The sequence below is a fragment of the Tupaia chinensis genome, unplaced genomic scaffold, assembly GCF_000334495.1.
Source record: "Tupaia chinensis unplaced genomic scaffold, TupChi_1.0 Scaffold144450_1, whole genome shotgun sequence".
Lineage (NCBI taxonomy): Eukaryota > Metazoa > Chordata > Mammalia > Scandentia > Tupaiidae > Tupaia > Tupaia belangeri.
The window spans coordinates 90,045-111,591 of NW_006204309.1; the positions used below are offsets into that span (position 1 = coordinate 90,045).

Consider the following 21,547-nt stretch of genomic DNA (forward strand, 5'->3'; position numbering starts at 1 on the left):
TTGCAATCTCAGAGGCAAATGTACAGAAAACAATCCCCACTTACTAAGAATCTGAATTTATGAATGATCCCTGCCATTGATGTCCTATTACAGATGTTTTGTCCTTTGTTAACATTTCTTCTAGAAGCTGGGAAAGTATACAGCAGAGGAGAAAGAAGAAAATTATAAAATTCGAAGTTTTTCAGCTGATAAATGCTCTGTTGAGAAGTTTGTTAGAGTGTAACTGGAAATTAAGTAAAGATCTTCAACCAAGATCTTTACTTCACCGTACTCTCCAAAGTTCATACTTAAATACCAAATTTGATAATACAAGAACTGGAAAAGACCCACATGTTTAGCACATACAAAGCCAGGGTCTTTATGCATATTATCCCATTTCATAATCACACAATCACTGTGTGTTATGGTAGGTATGTTTGTTTTATCAGTGAGGAAACCAAGATTCACAGGGGTAAAGTAGCATGTTCAAGATATCAAAGTTGTGATGCCTTAGGGGAAGATGGCAGAGTAACTCGAATAATAAACAAGTTTTGAGGTCAGGTAAATATGGGTTCAAATTAGAACTCTGACATATTCCTTCTATGTAACCTTGGATCACGTTTTGTTTTGTTTTGTTTTTCTAATAGGGCATGAGAGCTTGCCAGAGAGAGACAGAAATAGTAAGAAAGTAAAAACTCACCCCCTGGGGGAATGGCCAAAACTCAATCATTCTCCTCCATTCTCTTCCCAGAAGTTTGGGTATGCACGCACATGTGCCCAGTATGATTTTCAAGCCACCAAGTCCAGGGTTCAAACCTCAGTTGGCCATGTGGGAGCCAAGTGCCTTAACCATCACTCCATACACAGGTTTGGTGTAATAATTAAATAATATATCTACAACAATCTCTCAATAAGTAATAATTCTATTTTTCTGTCCTGTAAGAATAATGCAATAAGGAAAAAATCTAGGTCTGCTTCAGTTGGACTAAGAGTCCCCCTCAAATGGCAATCACTATACCCTAGAGAAAAAGACAAAGACAGAAAAGAGAATCAAATTTACATGAAGAGAGAAGCTCAAGATGTGACTAGAATAAGGAGGACAGAATAAGAACACACACTGAATCCTTACATACATCATGCATTCTTTGGTTTTAAACAACATAAGCTAAATTTTTAAAAGAAACCTATGGAAAGATATGGAATCAAGTCTCACAAAATCAAAGGAAACTGGAATAAATAGGCTTCGTGCAGGACAAGGAAAGCACCTTTATCAAGGCAGATTGGATTATCTCTTAAGAACATGCCCATGGGAATAAAGTCTTCCACTTTTCCCTTTCTTAAGCCACTCACTAAAATTCAAGTTCCTAGAAGAAAGTGTCAGCCTATGTTGGTTCAAATACTTGTCCCTTGATTAAAGGAGTGTAGTTGCCTTGAATGTCAGTCTGATGCACTTCAAGTGACAGCTCAAACTGAGGGTCCCGATACAGAAGGAGTGAGGAATATTGAGCAGTTGCTATGGTTTGAATCTTCCCCAAAAATGTATGTGTTGGAACTTCATTTTATTTTGAAGGTATTTTAAGAGGGACCTTCATTTAGTCAAAAGGTGGGGCTTGTGACTGGTTGATTCAGGAAGTGCCCCTATGATTAACTCCTGAAAGGCTTATAAAGCGAGAGAGAATGAACACACAGAAACACACAATCCTGTTCTCTCACAACGGAATGCCTGACATGGCTTCAGGACCCCACCAACAGGAAAACCCTTACCAGATATAGCCAGTGGACCTTCAAACTATACAGAAAGATGCTACTTTTCTGTATCTGTCCATGACATAATATACCCACCACCATGTCTCAACAGCCTGCCACTCCAGGTTGTTTGTGCACACAGCGTTTGTGTGTATTGATTTAAGCATAACCATAACCACTTGCCAGGTTCCCTAATTGACTAAGTATATTTCAGGGGGTTAGAGACATAGACATGGGTTACAGCCTTAAGTATGAATCTAAAATCAAATGACTCATATAAGGCTCAAACTCATGTTCATTGACATTGGACACTACCAATTGATAATAAATAACTTGCCCTTAGTGATACTTGTTTTGCTGAAATGTAACCTGAATGAGTTTCAGAGTCACAGCTTAAGTGAAAATTTATGGAATAGTGCTAAAACAATAACGGTTATTTTTACTTCAAATAATCACAAAGTGACCTTTAAATTGCTTATAATTAAATAAAGAGCCAATGTTTTCTTAAAAACTATATATTTTTTCCTTGCCAACCTTACATAAATTGTCTAATGAGTTTGAGACCATATATTTTTTTCTCTATTGGTTGGTGTATTTACTACCATGGCTCCAGAATGTACAGAAGGAGACTTCTAAAACTAGAAAGTAAGGAGGAAAGTCTCCCTTTCGGTCAACAAACTTGTTAACAGTCTTCTAGAACCAATTTCAATATTCTTTCTCATCTCTTTAAAATGTGATCACTAAGGTTTTGTAGGTATTGTCTCCTAAAAAGAAAAAAATTGTTTATGAGAAATGAGGCATTCTTTTTTAAGTGTCAAATTCCAGTTAACTAACAAAACATCAATTAGTAAGTTTGTGTAATGTCAATAATAAAGCCAAGAGGCATTACCTTTATCACAAAGTTGTCAATAAAAAGATTGTGTGATAATAGGACAAAGAGGGAAGTGTGCAAATAAGGAGGTTTATCACCTTGGATTTCCAAGGGGCTATAAAATGCGGGAACACCCTTGGGTTTCCCCTTCTAAGTGTGAAGCTGATAAGGAAAGGGGGCCTACCTCTTATTGACTGCAAGCCTAAAGCAAAAATGGTTAATTGACTTTCCATGGGCTTACGAAGTACCCTGTAAACAAAGGAATATATTATAAATTCTTTATTTTCTACAATGGTTAATTTTATGTGTCAACCGAGCTGGACTATGATGTCAAGTGTTGAGTCAAATATCGGTTTAAAATGTTGCTATGAAACTATTTCTTAGATGTGATTAATTTTTTAAGAGATTTTTGCTGTAGGGTATGTGCTTGCCAGAAAGACAGAGAGAGACAGAGAGACAGAAAGCGAGAAATCACCACCCCGGCGGGGGTGGGGGTGGATGGCCACACCACAATCCCTTTTCCTCCATTCTCCTCTCGGGGTCTTGGGCACGCATGCACACGCGCCCGGCATGAGTTTAAGCCACCAGGTCTGGGACTCAAACTACGGTAGACTACATGGGAGTTGAGCGACATAGCCATTACGGTAACTGCTGGTCCCTTGATGTGTTTAATTTTTAATCACAAGATTTAGAGTAAAGCAGATTTCCCTCCCTAGGGTGGGTAGGTCTCATCTAATCAGTTGAAGGTCTTAGCAAAAGTTTTCTTTATGGGAAGGAACTAGCCTCAGGATGGCAACATAGAAACATTGCCTAAGTCTCTGGGCCACCAACCTGTAGATCTGAATTTCCAACCTATTGACTTGCCGCTAACATATGAACCAATTCATGCACACACACACACACACACACACACACACAAAATGCAGGGATATTTATCTCTGTACATATTTCTTATTTTATATATAGAAAAGTGTGTGTATGTGTGTGTGTGCACACGCACATATAGAGGGGGGCCTTCAAAAAGAAACTCATACTTTAATTCCATCTTTTTAAAAAAAATTACTATAGGGTACGCACACTTGCCAGAGAGAGAGAGAGAGAAAGCACCTCCTAACAGTGTATGGTCACATCATAATCCTTTTTCCTCTATTTTCCCATCCCATCAAGACTTTGGGCATGTATAACACATGCGCAGTATGTTTCTCAAGCTGCCAGGGCTGGGATTAGAACCACATTCCACCACACAGGATCCAGCTCCCAGTACAAATCACCCAACCTCTGTGCTAGTGGGCTGGTCCTGATTTCATTTTTTCACAAACTTTCTGAAGTCCCTTCGTACATGCCTGTTTAAACATCATACAGTTACTGTTTCTCTGGAGAGCCATAATACACCTAGAACATTTCCAAAGTTTTAGTGAATAGAAAGTAAATGACTCCTTTTTTGAAATTTAAAATAGGTTAAACAGATGATGTTTCCGATCTTATATTTTATAAATTTATAAATAACATTACGTTTTCTCTCACCTTTTTGTTTAACACACAGATGGCTTCCCAATTCCCCAAATCCCTACCATGAGCTACAAGGCCCTCTGTGATCTGCCCAGAGAGAAGGTTCACCAAACACATCACATTGGCATCAGATATTTGACGAGTCACTTCCTACTGTTGGATATGAACTATAGGTAGAAGAGAGGGTGCCTCAGTCTGTGCCAGTGGAGACACAGAATAAAAACAACTGGACAGGGACCAGCAGGTTGTGTGGTGGTTAAGGCAATAGACTTTCACATTGGTCGACCATGGCTCAAGTCCTGGACCTGGTGGCTTGCTTTCTCACTTTCTTTCTCCATCCCTCTCCCTTTCTTTCTCTCTCTCTCTCTGCTGAGCACACATGTCCTATAGCAAATTAAATAATAATAATAATTAATTTAATTTTAAAAATAATTATTTTCAAAAAAGACAGTTGAACATATGCTGCTCTTACTCAATACTTTCCAGTAAAGTAGAATATCTGAGAAGATTATTCTCAGATACTTCTGTCTAGTCTATGAGAACCTGCTGTCAAAATCCAGTTATCTTCTACTGAGAATTGCTACCTGACTAAAATGGTTTTATTCATTGGCACTCATTTCTCCCAAATTCTGTTTCCATAACTCCATTTTTTGGACAATACAACATTACTATGACCTCCTGTTGTCAACACAGTTGCAAGAACTTTAGTCATCCATTCCCACTCTTCCCCAAAAATAGCACAATGTTTATCTTCTGAGCAATATGATAGTAAAAATCAAGAATCTGTAGAAGTTACCCAACAAAAGGCTACTTAGAAAATGAATGTCTGGAAAGTTGCAGCTACACCAAGCCTATCGGAGTGGCTATACCACCATATCTACATAGTGCAAGACACACACACACAACACACACATACACACACACCCAGGACCACAACATCAACAAGGAAAAGAGACAAACTTTGCATAATCTTAATCACTTATAATAACAGGGGAATATCAGTAAAATCTGGATTGTGTGGCTGTATTAAATATATCAACAGAAGGAAGAAGGTCTATATAGGACCTAGAAAAAGAGAAGTGAAAAGCAAGAAGTGGTGAGTATATCTCACGTATCATCTATGGGGAAGTGCCTAGAACCTTTAGCTTGGAAATTGTAGTCCACCAGGTATATAATAAAGATAATAGCTTACACTTATATAGTTTTATTCTATGCCTGGAAAAGTCCTAAACATTCTAAGTTTAATAGCTCATTTAGTATGCACAATAGTCTCTAAGTGGATGCTGTTAGTGTTCCCATTTTTAGACAAAAAACCTTAGACACAAAGAGTTTATTTATTACTTGCCCAAAGCTAAGAATAGAGTAGATTTGGGGGCCAGCAGGTGGTATGGTGGTTAAGGGCACTAGACTCCCACATGGCCAACCACTGTTCAAGTCCCAGACCTGATGGCTTGCTTTCTCTCTCTCTCTCTCTCTCTCTCTCTCTCTCTCTGGACAAGTTAAAAATAAATAAATAAATAAATTGGTAAATAAATAAATAAATAAATTGGTAAATAAAGTTAAATCAAATTAATTCTTTAAAAAAAGAATACAGTAGATTTGAATCAAGACTGATGTCAAAATCAGCTCTCTAATATAATATAGTGGGAACCAGCAGTTCCCACTGCTATGGGAATGTCGCTGGACATTCCCATATAGTCGACCACAGTTTGCGTCCCAGACCCGGTGGCTTAAAACTCACGCCAGGCACGTGTGCGTGCGTGCCCAAGATCCCGAGAGGAGAATGGAGGAGAAGGGATTGCGGTGTGACCATCCACCCTGGGGGATGATTTCTCACTTTCTGTCTCTCTGTCTCTCTCTGTCTGTCTGGCGAGCACACATGCCCTATAGCAAAAACCTCTCAAAAAAAAAAAATATATATATAGTAAAAGTGTGAAAAAACTGACTGCTTCCCTTTATCTTTGGGAGTAGAGCAGAGAAAGCCAACATTTGTTGGGAACCTTTAATTGCTGAGGACTATATACAGAAATTTTACAAACATTGTATGGGAAACAACCCTATGAGTCAAATCATCTGGTCCCCATTTTATAGAGGTAGACATCAGGCCTCAGGAAGGTCCCTGGAGATTCAGGTAGTTTCTTGGGAATTACCAAGAATTTGTCAAAATCAATGCCTTTCATTTATCTTGGAACTAAGCAGCAGGCAAACTTAGGAACTGGTGAGAAAACCCAACCTTGAGATAATTACCCCCTAGTGATTGGGGTCCATCTGTGCATTGACTAATGTACAAATTGATAAAATACACACACACACACACACACAAGAAGCACAGACACAGACACATACAATTCAGTTCAGCTGTTTTCAGAATTAGTCCAGTTGAGTTGAGCATGATCCAACTTAATAAACCCTGTTCTACTTATTATGTGACTCAACAGAGAGAGTATTTAGTGAAAAGGATGTCTCAGAGTCTACAGAATTGAGCACATTTTTAATCCCTCCAATGTGGTATTCAGCACCATAAAAGATTCATTTAAATGTGAGGGAGAAAGTACAAAGTTAAAATAGAGGTCAAAGCTGAAGCCAAAAGTAGCCCCCATGAATCTCTCCAAGCATAATTACTTATCCGAAGAACTCCCTTTTATACAAATTTATATTTGCTTTTAATGATATAGTATTATACTTATAGAAGGGTCTAGAGAAAATATTGGCTCATTGGAAAAGTCCTTATATATTTTTACATAGAAAAACAAAAAAAAATATGTCATGACTTTTCTGACAACCCAATAAATATAAAAATTGAAAGACTCTAAAACTATCCATTGGTAGTCATGTTTCTATCTAAGGTTAAGACAATATTTTACAATGTGTGTATTTTAGGTAATATTTGGATCACACTATATACACTTTCTAGTGTTTTTTATTTAATATTTCATCCTAAATATTTGCCTATGTTATTAATATTCTTTAAAATTTAAAGACTGCACACCGTTTATAACATGGATTTATACAGTAGACATACCACAATATATCTTGTACCATTGAACATTTATGTTATTCGTTTCGACCATTATGAATCAATGAAATGGAGCTTGCAAGGACACCAACCCATATTCTGAAACTTGATAAATAGGACAGGGAATCAAGTATGTACCTACCTTTCCAGGATTAGGTAACCAAATTGTTGGAAAGGAAGAGGTTTTTTGTTTTGTTTTGTTTTGTTTTAAATAGAAAATTACTAATAAGTTAATGCAAAAGAATTGATAGAATTAGAAAAATACTATTTTACAAATCCTAATGAAATAATGGATCTAGGCAATGATCACTAATGAATGTTATAACCATTATGTAAAATGTTTGTTTGTAAGGAACTTGATAATAGAAAATTCACCAAAACCTAACACATCTTAGCATCACTAAAAGTGATGGCAACCAGAAATTACGTGCACTCCAATGCAATACAACAGGAAGTACAAAATATCATATAAAATATTTTTGCTGAAAGATAAAAATGAGCCTGACTCTCATTAAGCCTCTTACTCTAACTACCTGTTTACAGGAAATAAGAAAGACTAAGGGAAAAAATCAGATGATACAATGAAGAAGCCCTTTAGATCTAGAATGTGGGACATTTTACAGTACAAATCACCTGATTATCAAATAAATAACATGAGAAAAGGGGGGTTGGGGAGACTATTGCATAGTGAAAGTGAAAGAAACGTTAAGAGTCCACAAGCACATCATAGACAATGTGCAGACCTTGTCTGGGTTCTAAAATGAACAAAATCATTATGAAAAGACATTCTCAGACAATTGAAGAATTTAAACATAAACAAGTTCACTTATCTTAGGCTTATTAATCACCTTTGGTTACTTTGTACAACTTTTATGGTACAGAAGAATTTACAAATAAAATAATAAGATGCTTTGGACTTGCTTTAAAATACTAGAAAAAAGATAGGCAAAAATAGATTAAACAAGACTAGGAAAATAATAATTTAGAAACTAGGTAATGAGTAAGAAGAGATTTATTATAATATTCTGTCTATTTTATGTTAATGTAGTGTTTTTCATAGTAAAAATCTTTTTTAAAACGTTGAAATAAAAATCTTTGAACATATACTTCTTTATTTGAAATTTTTATGAAAACCACAGAGTGTATTTGTAGAAGAAGATTATTAGGAGAAAAGTAATGAATGTTTTAAAGGTTTTAAAAGCTATTTTAAAAGTACTTTCCAAAGGATCCAGCAGGTGGTATAGTGGTTAGGGTGCTGGACTCCCACATGGCCAAGTGGATCAAGTCCCAGACACTGCGACTTGAACCGCTGGCCGTGTGTGTGTGCATGCCCAAAATCCCAAGAGGAGAATGAAAGAAAAGGGACTGAGGAGTAGCCATCTCCTCTTGGGGGCTGATTTCTTGCTTTCTTTCCCTCTCTTTCTCTCTGGTGCATGTATGCTCTTTAGCAAAAATCTTTCTCAAAAAAAAAAAAAGTACTTCTCTGAAAGTTTGTACAAAATTATAGTCCCAACAATACATATGTATCCATTTCACCACACGATAACAAAAACTAAATATATATTTGAACTATTCATTCTATTTTAATAGGGAAACATTTTTTAAAAATTAACGCATTGTTTACAAAATAGATTAAAATATTTTAATAAAAATCGACCATTTAGATCCTTTCTTCATTAAATTGCCTAATTATGTCCTTTTTTATTGCAGGTTTGACATTTTTCATCTCTGATTTATAAAGATTTGCATATATTTAAAATGACAACACTTCTTAATCTGATGCCAAGTATTTTCCAATTTGTGTTTGATTTTGATATTGTGTGTTAGAAATATTCAGAAGTAAATTTTTAATGTAATTATATCTGTAGAGATTTTTCTGTTCTTTTATTGTCATCATATTTAAAATGTCCTCCTTGGTAGAATTTAAGAAAGCAATACCATTTACAATATCCACAAAAATTACAAGATAATTAGCACTAAGCCTAACCAAAGAAGGCAAAGATCTCTACAAGGAAAACTACAAAAATAAAGAAATTGAAAATGACACAGAAAAGTGTAAAGACATTTATTTTCCTGGATTAGAAGAACAAATATACTCAAAATGTCAATTCTACCCCAATTAATTTACAAATCTAATGCAATCCTAATCAAATTACCAGAGACATTCTTCACAGAATTAGAAAAAAAAATAATAAATTTTTTTTGGACAGGTTTTTGCTATAGGGCGCATGCACTCGTCAGAAAGACAGAGAGAGACAGAGACAGAAAGCAAGAAATCACCCTCCAGGAGGGATGGCCATGCTGCAATCCCTTCTCCATTCTCCTCTTGAGATCTTGACGTGCATGTACACCTGATTGGCGTGAGTTTAAGCCACTGGGTCCGGAACTCGAGCCATGGTCGACTACATGGGAGTTCAGCGACATAGCCATTACGCTAACTACTGGTCTAAAAAACTCATAAAATTTGTCTGGAATCATAAAATATCCTGTATTACCAAGATAATACTGCACAAAAAAAAAAAAGTATGAAGCATCTCACTCCCTGGCCCCAAAACATATTACAAGGCTGTGATAATCATAACAACATAGTACTAGCACAAAATAGGCATGTAGACCAATGGAACATGATAGAGAACCCAGAAATAAACCCCAAAACATACAACAAAGTGATTTTTGACAAGGGCACAAGAAAATCCAGTGAGGAAAAGAAAATCTCTTCACAAAATGGTGCTGGAAAAACTGGATATCCATCTGCAGAAAAATGAAACTGGATCCTTCTCTCTCACCATGCATAGCTATCAACACAGGACCAGAGATGGTATAATGGTTACATTGCTGGATTCCCATGCAGTCGACTACAGTTCAAGTCCTGGACCTGGTGGTTTAAAACTCACACTGGGTGCATGTACATATGTGCCCAAAAACCCAAGAGAAGAATGGAGGGGAAGGGGTTGCATGGCCATGCTCCTGGTGGGGTGATTTCTCACTTTCTGTCTCTCTGTCTTTCTGGCAAGCATATATGCCCTATAGAAAACAAAATCTCTTCAAAAAAAAATAAACACAAAATGGATCAAAGATCTAAGCATAAAACCTCACACTATAAAACTACCGATGGAAGGCACAAGGGGAACTCTTGGAGACATCAGATTTGGCAAATACTTTTTAAATGAGACCACCAAAAACAGGCAATAATCCCAAAAATAGACAAGTTTTATTATATCAGGTTAAAAAGCTTCTTCACAGTAAAAGAAACAATCATTAGAGTAAAGAGATGAACTTCAGAATGGGAGAATATATTTGCAAACTCTCCCTTAGATAAGGGACCAATATCCAAAATATACAGGGAATTCAAACATCTTAAATGCAAAAAAAGTACTCAATCCAATTAAAAGATGGGCAAATGAACTGAACAGACAACTCTCCAAGGAAGACATATGAACATTCAAAAGCATATAAAAAATGCATAACATCCCTTATCATAAGGTAGATGCAAATCAAAACCACTATGAGATACCACCCAACCCCAGTTAGAATGGCTAAAACTAAAATTATATAGAATTATAAGTGCTGGTGAGGAGATGGTAAAAAAGGAACTCCCCATACTGTTGGTGGGAATGCAAATTAGTACAGCCACTGTGGAGAACAATACAGAGGTTCCTCAAAGACCTACAAATAGAACAACTATACAGTCCATAATTCCACTTCTGGGTATCTACCCAAAGGATAGGAATGCACTCAGTTGGAAAAACACTTCCACAGCCATGTTCATTGTAGCATTATTCACAATTGCTAAAACATGGAATTATCTCAAATGTCCAAGAGCAGAGGAATGGATTGAAAAAAATGTGGCACATACACACTATGGAATACTACTCAGTCATAAAAAACAATAAGAACGTGGCATCTGACAGAAAGTGAATAGATATGGAATATTTAATGCTAAGTGAAGCAAGCCAGACTACAAAAAAGAGGCATTGTATATCACCAATTAATTCATACTGAATGTCTGCACTCTGTGAGAAAAACTGAAAGATAGGAAAGTACAAAAACATGGAGAACAACTGTGGATACTAAAGACAGTGTGGGAGGAGAGCAGGAAATGAGAGGGTTTCCCTTCTGGGGGATGATTTCTCATTTTCTGTCTTTCTGGCGAGCACACAGGCCTTATAGCAAAAAATCTATCTAAAAAATAAAGATAATTTTCTTTCTCATGCTGAGCCAAATTCTCCTTTTGTATAATTGTCTGGGTGTTTTCTTTCCTTTAATGATTCTAAAGCAAGAGCCTCATATAATCCCTTTTCTATGAAGTCAGCTCTTCCAGTAAGATCCTAGGTAAATCAGATTGTATCACAAAGGCACTATACCAAGTGAAAGATGCCAGTCTCAAAATATTATGTATGATATGGTTCCTTTTGTGGCATTGTGCAAAAGATAAACTACAGGAACAGAAACACATCAGTGGTAGCTAGGAACTAGGATCTTAGGGTGGGAGCAGTGTGATGTATCTGACTACAAATGGTCAGCAAAGGGAATTTTGGGTGGTGTTGAAGTTACTTTATATCCCATTATGTTGATGTGTTGGTGGTTCCAATAACTTATGCATGTATTAAAATTCATAGAATTGCACAGAAAAATAGTTAATACTATTATCCATAAATTGAATTTTAAAATAATTATACTGATTGAGCCAACTCTGTGTCACAGAGGTAACACATTGCTTGAACAATGCTGGATCCATATGAAATAGCACAAGTTCAGTTCTCTGGTTGACCTCTGCATTTGGGCACATGCTCCAATGATCCTGGCTGATTTTGAAGGCTGGAGTCAGGTAAGATTTGAGACCTTTGCTGAGAATGCCTCTCTCTCTCTCTCTGTTTCTTGCTTTTTCTCTCTCTTTACTCTCATAAATTATTTTTAAAGAATTATTTATTTAATTTTATTTATTATTATTATTTTTCTTTTTTAAATTTGCTCTAGGGCATGTGTGCTCTTGAGGGGGTGTGGGGGAGAGAGCGACAAGATTCAGAACTTGAACTGCTGTTAGCCATGTAGGAGTTCAGTGCCTTAACCACCATGGCACCTAATAGCCCCAAGAAATGAACTTTTAAAAAAGAACTATGTTTGCTTTCTTATCATGTGCCACATGCTTATCATGATTATTTTATTTTATTTATTTATTTTTTTTTTTTTTGGAGAGGTTTTTGCTATAGGGCACATGCACTCGCCAGACAGACAGAGAGAGACAGAGAGACAGAAAGCGGGAAATCACCCCCCCCCAGGAGGGATGACCAAGCCACAATCCTTTCTCCTCCATTCTCCTCTCGGGATATTGGGTATGCACGCACATGCACCTGGCGTGAGTTTTAAGCCACCGGGTCCGGGACGCAAACCACAGTTGACTACGTGGGAGTCCAGCGACATAGCCATTATGCTAACTGCTGGTCAAATGATTATTTTATTTTAATCCTCATAATAACGCCACAAAATGGGTAACAGTTTCATTCCATTTTGTAGATGAAGAAACTAAGGCACTGAGAGATTAATAAAATTGTCCAAGATCACAAAACTTTAGTTAGAGGCAGAGCTTAGAATTTTTTAACCCAAGAAGTGTAACTCTAGAATTAAATATCTCTAAGACTATCTTTTGCTGTCTCTGAAAAGAGCAAAAGGGGGCTTCATTTAGTCTTTATCATTAAAATTACATGACTTATTTGAGGAGGAGAATACCAGTTAGAACTTTATCAACACAATTTAGCTTGCAAATGGATCAGAGTATATGCCATCAAGACAAACTTTCTAGGCTCACAAAAAGTCTTAATGCTATTTTAATAACTAACATTTAAACTTTCAGTTTCCAATTTTCTTTGCAATAAAATGTCTTCCTGTAAACATATTAAATTACAGAATCAATTTTTAATGCCTATAAGCACTAATTAGATCTTTCCTCAACCACCTCTTGAAAAATCCTGAATCCAATGTAATGAAATTAGAATATATTAATTGGAAGCTCATATAAACTGCTTTAAAAAACAAAACTCTTATTCCACTTCCTCTCCCTCTCTACTTCCCCAAAATTGAATCCTTCCGGATACTTTTTGGAACTAAAACCTCTTAGTAATGAGAGAAACGGATAAATACACCCACGTTGGGTGCCTTGTGGTTGCTCTTACAGTTATTCAGGCCTCTCAGTGCCTGCAATCAATATAGCCACAAACTCCATTCTATGCATTTTGGAAAAATAAAGATATCCGCTGCAAAAGTGGTGTATGGCATGCCTCATAATTAATCAACAGCAAAAACAGAAAAGAAAAAATTAGAATGACTTAAAAACTCAGCTATAAAGAATGTCTAAATTTAGTAAGCACTGTTTTGTGATGATAAAGGCTGCATAGTTTTGATGCGAACAGTCGGTTCAAGAAAATCTGCTTCTAGACTTTTCATTTTCAATACTCATCAATCATCTCAGTACTATGCCTTGATTACATATGTAATGATATACATATTCTCCATCTCCAGATAAGAATAATCTGAGGTCTATGTGGCATTTCCACCTTAAGACCACCTTCCCTGAAACATTCAAGAGTTTGATGAGGCTATTCTTACCCACCATCACCATCCTCCAAACACCCTTAGCCTGAATAAATTTTCTTAAGTTTCTAAAAGAGAGGCCAGCAGCTAACCTGGTGGTTAAGGCACTGAGTTTCCACATAGTTGACCACAGATAGAGTCCTAGACCTGGTAGCTTGTGTTCTCATTTTCCCTCTAATTCTCTGTCTCTCTCTCTGGTCAAATTAAAAAATAATCATAATAAATAAAATTAAATAAATATTTATTTTTTAAATATTCTGAAAGAGTTTGTCTAATGAACTCTAGATTATTTAACTTACAATTAAATTTCATGCAAAGTCATATCAATAAAAGAAATCAAGGAACAAAACGTGGAAAGAACCTAGTTGTTTTTGGAGTCAGACGACCTTGGGCCTCATTCAACAGTCAGTCGTTTACCATCATGCAACACAGCCACAGCATTTGAATTCTCCAGTCTTCTTTCCTTTGGAGAAGTGTTATAGCCATATTTATCTTTTAAGGCTACCACTAGATTCAAGATAATGTTGGCCTAACAAAGTTCTTCTCATAGAATAGGCTCTCTACAAATGATAGTTATGACCATCAAGGTCAAAAATCTTACAAAGGAAACAGTGGTCATCTGGGACAATTCGAAGCTTTATTTCACAATATTGCCTTAGGCAAATTTCTCTAAACTCTGCCTCAATATCGGGTTTGATCTTGTTATAAACTCATAGAGTTTTCCATGTCCATTATTAGTCACCATCACACCTCCCATGAAATTCAGTGGTTCGGGTTTATGAAATTAGATTAACTAGAGGAATATTTAAGAGATTTGAAATGACTTTGCAACCTGATGCAGCTAAGCAGGGAGATTACACAACTCCAATTCACAGGGACAAGGACACACAGTCACACACCCAGGAAGTGTGGGGGATCCTGTGAAATCAGTACCTTATCTATTATGTATACTCCAGAGCTGTAAACAAGACCATGTGAGAGCTCAGCTAAAATACTTCCTCTGAGTCAGTATTAAGCAAACTTCCGAGCTATTAGGGAAGGAAACAAGCTATTTACCTCAAAGATGCCCAGGACAGAGTGCCTGGGATCATGGGAGTTGTGTTCAATATTCTCTTATTGACTGATGCAACGATTAAAGTAAGTTTTGTAATAAAAACAACATGCTGCTTAATAATTTATAGCTAGCATAAAGTAGAATGGGTTATAATTTCACAGGGACTGTCTTAATAGAAATTGATGACTTACTATGTGGAATGGCAGAATATCTTGAAATTTTTGTGTGTTTCTCCATAATACTAGCACAACTTTCAAGTTGGTAGTAGTAACTTTAATGTCATAATATTAACAAATTTTGATTCAGAAGGAATCAGAGGCCAATATATTACCCATGGCGGGGAAAACAAAACACTGGAAAATCACAGATTCTCAGAGACAGTATAGCATGTTGCAGTGGGGCAAAAATAAAATTAAAAATCAGGCTTTAAAATCAGAAGTGTTCCAACTCTGCATTTTATAGTTTGGTGATCTTGAGCAAATGGTATCTTCTTACAGAGGTTTCATTTTTCTCATCTACAATATCATGATATTCACAAAGTTCTTATTAAGAGAAAAGTATATATTAGATGAATAAGCAGTTTGACAAATTAAGAGCTTTATGAATAAGGGATATTATTATAATGATTTGCTGCTTTTACCAGAAAATGTCTTCACTTTGACTAACACAGAAAGCAATCAGGTTTAGAATACTCTAGAATCACTTTGCTTGAAATAGTGAGTTCTAAAACTTATACACCTTTTGGATGGGCATAAGGTGCCCATGCTTAAAACCATAATGGTTTTAAGAAAGAAAAAAATGGTTATTATCACCTGTAACTGAGACTCCAAATTATAGCTGATCTAGGTAATATAGATGCTCTAAATTCTGTATCATTTTATTTTTAAGTTTTAAATGTCTGAATAATTAAATCACAAAAGAGGAAATAGTTAAAGCATTTTAATCCTTACCAATGTCCACAAAGTAGGATATTTCATTAAATGTTGTCTGGGTACTCAGACAGTAAAGGACATTACCATTTCCGGCAGCCCAAAACTCGGCCTCACACTTGGACTTCTCAAGGTAAACTTCCTGAGAGGAAATTAAATACAGAGAACCTCTTCCAGTTTGGGATACCAGTTCTGCCAAAAACACTGTGGGAAGCACTTAAACTAAATTAATTTTTAAAATTACCATAGAAATACTAAAGTCAATGAAAAGGGGAGAGGTTTTTAAATTTAGAATAGAAAGTGAAAGAAAAGTCAAGGGTGTCCCAAATATCATTTTCTCTTTGCCTATGTCCTTATAAAAATAGGCTCTAAAGCAAAATAAGAATTCCTCTTCCCCCCCTATAATATTTTTACTTAAACTATAATCTCCAGGCCTTAAAAATGAAAACATTGGAGAAAGGACTGTAGCTTGGCCATCCTCCCTAGGGAGTGATTTCTCACTTTCTCTCTCTGTCTCCCTGGAGAGCACACACAACCTATAACAAAAATATCTCTCAAAAAATTTTTTTCAACCAAAAGAAAAAGAACTATAGCTGTGATCATTTACATATATGATACATATAAATAAATCAAAATAAATATTAAAATTGTTCCCCTTATTTGCATTGCTCAAGCTACCCTATTTGCTTTGCTCAGTTCTCTTTCTTCTGTAAAATGTGGTATACCTTCTGGGTTCTGCAGATACTGTGAGAGGTCAAATAGAGTCCATCCTTCAGGCAAATGAGACACTGTCCTATTTTTAAAAGACTTCTAGAGAAGGAAATTCCACAAGCTTCCCCAGTTACACATTCCAGTGTCTTTTAAACCTCACTGTCTGAAAATTTTTCCTTTTCTCTTATCTAAATCCCTCATGCTGCAACTTAAGCCTGTTGACTCCTGTCTGGTCCCTAATGGAGATTGTCATCATCCTTCACAGATCAACCTCCTCACACAGGGCTCTCACACAGGGCTCTTCAAATTCTGCAAACCAGAAACCATTTGGTTTCTTCACAACCCTTTGATCATACTGTTAATCACCCATGATTTTCCCCCAAGTTTTCTTCATTGAATCTATTTCAAATATCCTTTTTAAATATATTTTTAAAGCAAGGAAAATGAAAATTATCCAGAAATTTTATTTCACTGGAACAATCTTTTCAATATTCTCAATATTCTGTGCTCTTACCCCTCTTCTATATGCCTACATTTATCATTGTAATTATAGCATGTAATTTTATTGAATATATTCTAAATTTTAAATTTCAGTTTCACAACCAAGAAATGCTTGGAATGAGCTAATCTTTTTGTCGTAGTTTTCATGATGTGCATATAAAGTTCATAATTTGAAGAATTTCTTCTTTCATTCAATAGAATTAAGCACTCATCACTACATACTGAAGTACTCTGCCAGGTTCTAAGGATTCAAAGGAATTAACAAGTAGTCCTTGCCCAAATTCAACTGCAAGAAAGTAGAGAAGGCAATGGTGGATACAGAGGAGTGGGGATAATTGGGGATGGAGGTAAAAGGTATAAAGCATTGATGCAGATGGATAGGTAGAGTTACTTCTGGAGTGCTATAGCACTATAGAGTAAAGATAGTTGAGGCAGTTCAGTGGATTTTTTCTTTCCTTTTTACTTTTTTTTAAAAAGGTTTTCTATAGGTCACATGTACTCATGAGAGAGAGAGAGAGTAATCACCCCCCAGGGAGATGGCCATACCACAATCCATTCTCCTCCATTATTCTCTTGAGATTTGGGGCACACATGCACATGTGAAGTTCAAGCCTCCAGGTCAGAAACTCAAATCATGTAGTGGGTCATGTGGAATCCACCTGCTTTAACTACCACATCATTGTCTGGCCCAATGTATTTCAAGATAGTTAGAAGAGTGGATTTCAAATGTGTAGTTCAGGGTGATGAATGTTTGAGATGGTAGATGTTTTAATCACCCAATTTGAACAATATAAACATATCATTTGTTTTTGAAAAACACATTACACACCATGAATATGTACAAAAAATATATGTAAACTACAAATTATAATTTTAAAATATTTTAAATAGTTATTGCACGCAATTAGGCCATACTAAGATGCCAAGTCCAAAAAGTAGAATTATAAGCTCCTGTACCTGGCAATGGCCAGAGTTTCGAGTAGAGAAACATGGCAGGCCCATTGCTGAATACAAGGGTTTTTTTCCTACTGTTCCACATGACTTCCACCTTCTCCCTCACCATTGCTGTGGGCACCTTGTTCAAGTACACCTTCAGTCAAGGCACATCAACCAGGGGAAGCTGTGGAAACACATTAAGCTCAAGTATGAGAACAAGGAGTAATTCTTCAGAGGGCCCCATCCAGGCCAGAAAGACAACTCCACCCACCAGCTGTTTGCCCGGAGCTGGGGTCTCAGCTCCAAGGTGATGTTGAAGTTAATCTTTGCAGACTACTGTAGCTTTTGGCAAGAAATGGCTTCATCTGACAAACAGACTCTTTACCTTCCACTCTGTATGAAGTATATTTAGTCACAGTCATCAGCAAATAAATGTAAATTTCACTTGAAAAAAAAAAATCTTGTACCTATACTGTTCAACCCATACAGTGGGTTGATTGAGCTAGACCTCAGGAAGGGCAGATAATGCAGAAATCAGGAATGGGAAGTCACCTGGCAGGTGACCAGGAGAGCCAGGAGGTTAGAAGAGATTGCTGCAACACCCTGCATCTACGAGGAGGCCAGGGCACCCAAGGTCAGCTACTCAGTGCAATCCAGAGTTTAACTGCACCACCAGATGTCCTGTGGAAGGATATTTGGTGAAAGTCTGAGTTTAATGACAGCTGTCTTCTAAAGCTTTTCTGAAGTCACCAGAAAGCAATGGCAAAATGGCATAATTGAGGAAAGGATGGTTAATGGAATAAGATGACTAGGGAAAATCTTACTCAATAATTCATTTAGTAGTTAATGAAATAGTCTAACATAAAGAGAACAAAATTCTGAAAGAAAAAAACGGTTTCAGTACTGTAGTGTCCTTGGACAAATTGCTCTTCAGATATTACCCTCAGTTTCCTCACATGTGAGATGTAGTTTGTGGTGTATTTCAAAATTCACATTCCAAGGAATAACAAATAATACATTAAACTTCCAAAAGCTGAATGCACAATCCTTTCTTTAAAGAAAAAGTCTATGCCCATTTTTTTCTAAATTTTAGGTTTCAATCTAAAAATGGTATAGACTGATTCTGCTCTCAAGAAGTTTAGTTTTTAAAAAATTGAACCCTTAGACAGTAGATGCCCTAGTGGTTATGTCACTGGACTCCCAGTGGCCCACCAGAGTTTGAGTCCTGGACCCTGTAGCTTGAATATCATCCCAGGTACATGTGTGTGCATGCCCAAGATCCTGGGAAGAGAACGGAGCAGAAGGGATTGTGATGTGGCCAATCCCCACTGGGGAGGTGATTTCTCACTTTCCCCATACTGTCTCTTTCTCTCTCCCCAGTGAGCACATGCACCTTAAAGCAAAAATGTCTTTAAAAAATCCTGATTTTATTTTTTATTTATTTTTAGTTTTATATTCAATTACTTTACATTATTACAGCATACAAAAGAAACCTGCAATTCCATATATATATTCATTTATGTAGAAGGAAAAAATAAAGTTGCTTTAGATGTTAAAGTTCTAAAAACATAAATCATCTCCCATCCATGCATCCTTTCTAAGACTACTTAGGAAGTACCAAAAAAAAAAAAAAAAAAAAAACAGAACGTGGGATTTAAGGAGAAATTTTGGCATGAGAGAGTAGTAAGGAGACATCTTAGGGCAGCTGTACACCAGATGTAGAGATAAAAACGGACTACTTAGGGAGGGGGTGATAAAACTCAAAACAATCTATTTTTAACCATGTTCTGGGCTACTTAGTGGATCCCTTCAATTTGGCAGCTTAAGTTCTGGAATTTCTATTGAACGATTTGTGGATGGTCCCACCCTGCAGCTTCTCCATGTATGTTCCTGGTATATATCAGGGAAACAGCAAAAAGAAGCAGCACAAAATGGGGCAGAAAATGGAGACTAGAATCATACTGGGATTTAAGGATTTTTGTTTAGCTTGAGTTTTCCCAAAAGCAGAGCCTAAGGCAAACACTGGTAAACAGGGGCAGGAGTGAGCCTGGGAAGTGAGAGGGAAAGTAGAAAAGCAAACATGCCAATGCACTATTAATATCACCATCATAATAAGCACTGGCACTCGGTTCTGCCTGAGATCCTCTAAGCAATATGTAGAACTGGAGTTATTTACCCAAGGATTGACCACTTTTATCCATCACCTTACATCCTACATGAGCTGAGGTTAGCTTTGGGTATGTAAATCCCTGTATCCTTCCAGATTGAGCATGCCTGCTTGAACAGAGAGCTTCCCAGGGTCAACTGTGGCATTGAAAAAAACCCAAAGACAAAAAGTGCAGAAACCCAGCACTTGAGGAAAGATGTCAGCGTGATGTAAGCCCAACTACCCACCACATCTACACTGTAATCAGAGATGAGGCCAAGAGGATATGAGTCAGGAAGCCAAGAACAACCCATACAGTCTATCCTTTGTAACACTTAGATTCATCTATGCCTGCAATAAGTTCCATCCGCCTCAAAGTCTTCACAGTGGTGGTCAGCCACAATCTCTACACATGAATTAACAGAAAATAGTAACAGAATAAGCTATAGTCTTCACGGCTGCAACTGGTCCTAAAGTATTTATCATCTCCTTTTTCTACCACCCTACTAAACTTCCCTCCTTCCCTCAGCACTTGAACTAGTCTGGGTGTTTAGCCTAATACGTTGACTCAGACTTTTAGCCCTGAGAGTCCTCTCCCCTTTGCCACACTGCTCTTGCCAGGACATGGCTGCTACAGTTATCACACCATTATCACTGAGCAGGTGAATGCTGAGAAATCCACAGTGCTTTGCTATTTCTTATTGCCCAACGCTTGGACGCTGAATGGTGTTCACTTGGTATGAGATTCCGTTCCGATGCAATAGTGCATCCAGTTTGGAATTAGAGGTGCAACTGTGAAGATGTGAGTTAGGGTACAAGAGACTCTGATGTAATTGCGTATGAGCTTCTCAAGGAGTTTGGAATCGATGTGATAAAACAGAAACAAATTTCAAAGAAGTTAAACAGGGACTGGAAAGTGGTATAGTGGTTAAGGTACTGGACCCCCCACATGGTTGACCACAGTTCAAGTCCCAGACCTAGAGGCTTGAATATCATGGTAGGCTCATGTACACCCAAAATCCTTAGAGGAGAATGAAGGAGAAGAGATTGTAAAGTGCCCATCCCCCTCACCCCAGGAGGGGTGACTTCTCCCTCTCCCTTTCTCTTTCTCTCTCTCCAATGAGTTACATGCACCCTATAGCAAAAGAAATACGAAACAAACAAACAAACAAACAAAAAGGTGGGTAAATAGAAGAATATCATAATTAGTTTGCATTTTAGACTGATTCTATTTGAGACACTGGGGAGGATGAATTAAAACAGAGCACAGGATAGTAAAGTATAGGAAACTGTTTTGTAGACTTCACCTACAGCTGACTTTGTACTAAAGCAGTATCTGTGTAATGAGGAATGAAGTGAAGTAGCAAACTATTTCAGAGATTGAATCAATAAGGAAAAGAGAAGAAATGTTTCGTTTTGAAACGTGCTTAAAGATATTGTGATAACAAGGTACCAGCGACTAGCCATTACTTGTCAATTGGTAGGTGGTGTAGAGCGTGTTAAGGAAATCAATATGGTTTCACACTTAGGCTAGTGAATGCATCATAATGCCAGTCGTAGA

The 21,547-nt window shown here is 36.9% G+C and overlaps 1 pseudogene; it reads left to right on the plus strand.

Moving 5' to 3' along the window:
- Positions 1 to 17,893: 17,893 nt before the first annotated feature.
- Positions 17,894 to 18,066, plus strand: LOC102498346 (cytochrome b-c1 complex subunit 9 pseudogene; annotated as a pseudogene).
- The last annotated feature ends 3,481 nt before the right edge of the window (positions 18,067 to 21,547 follow it).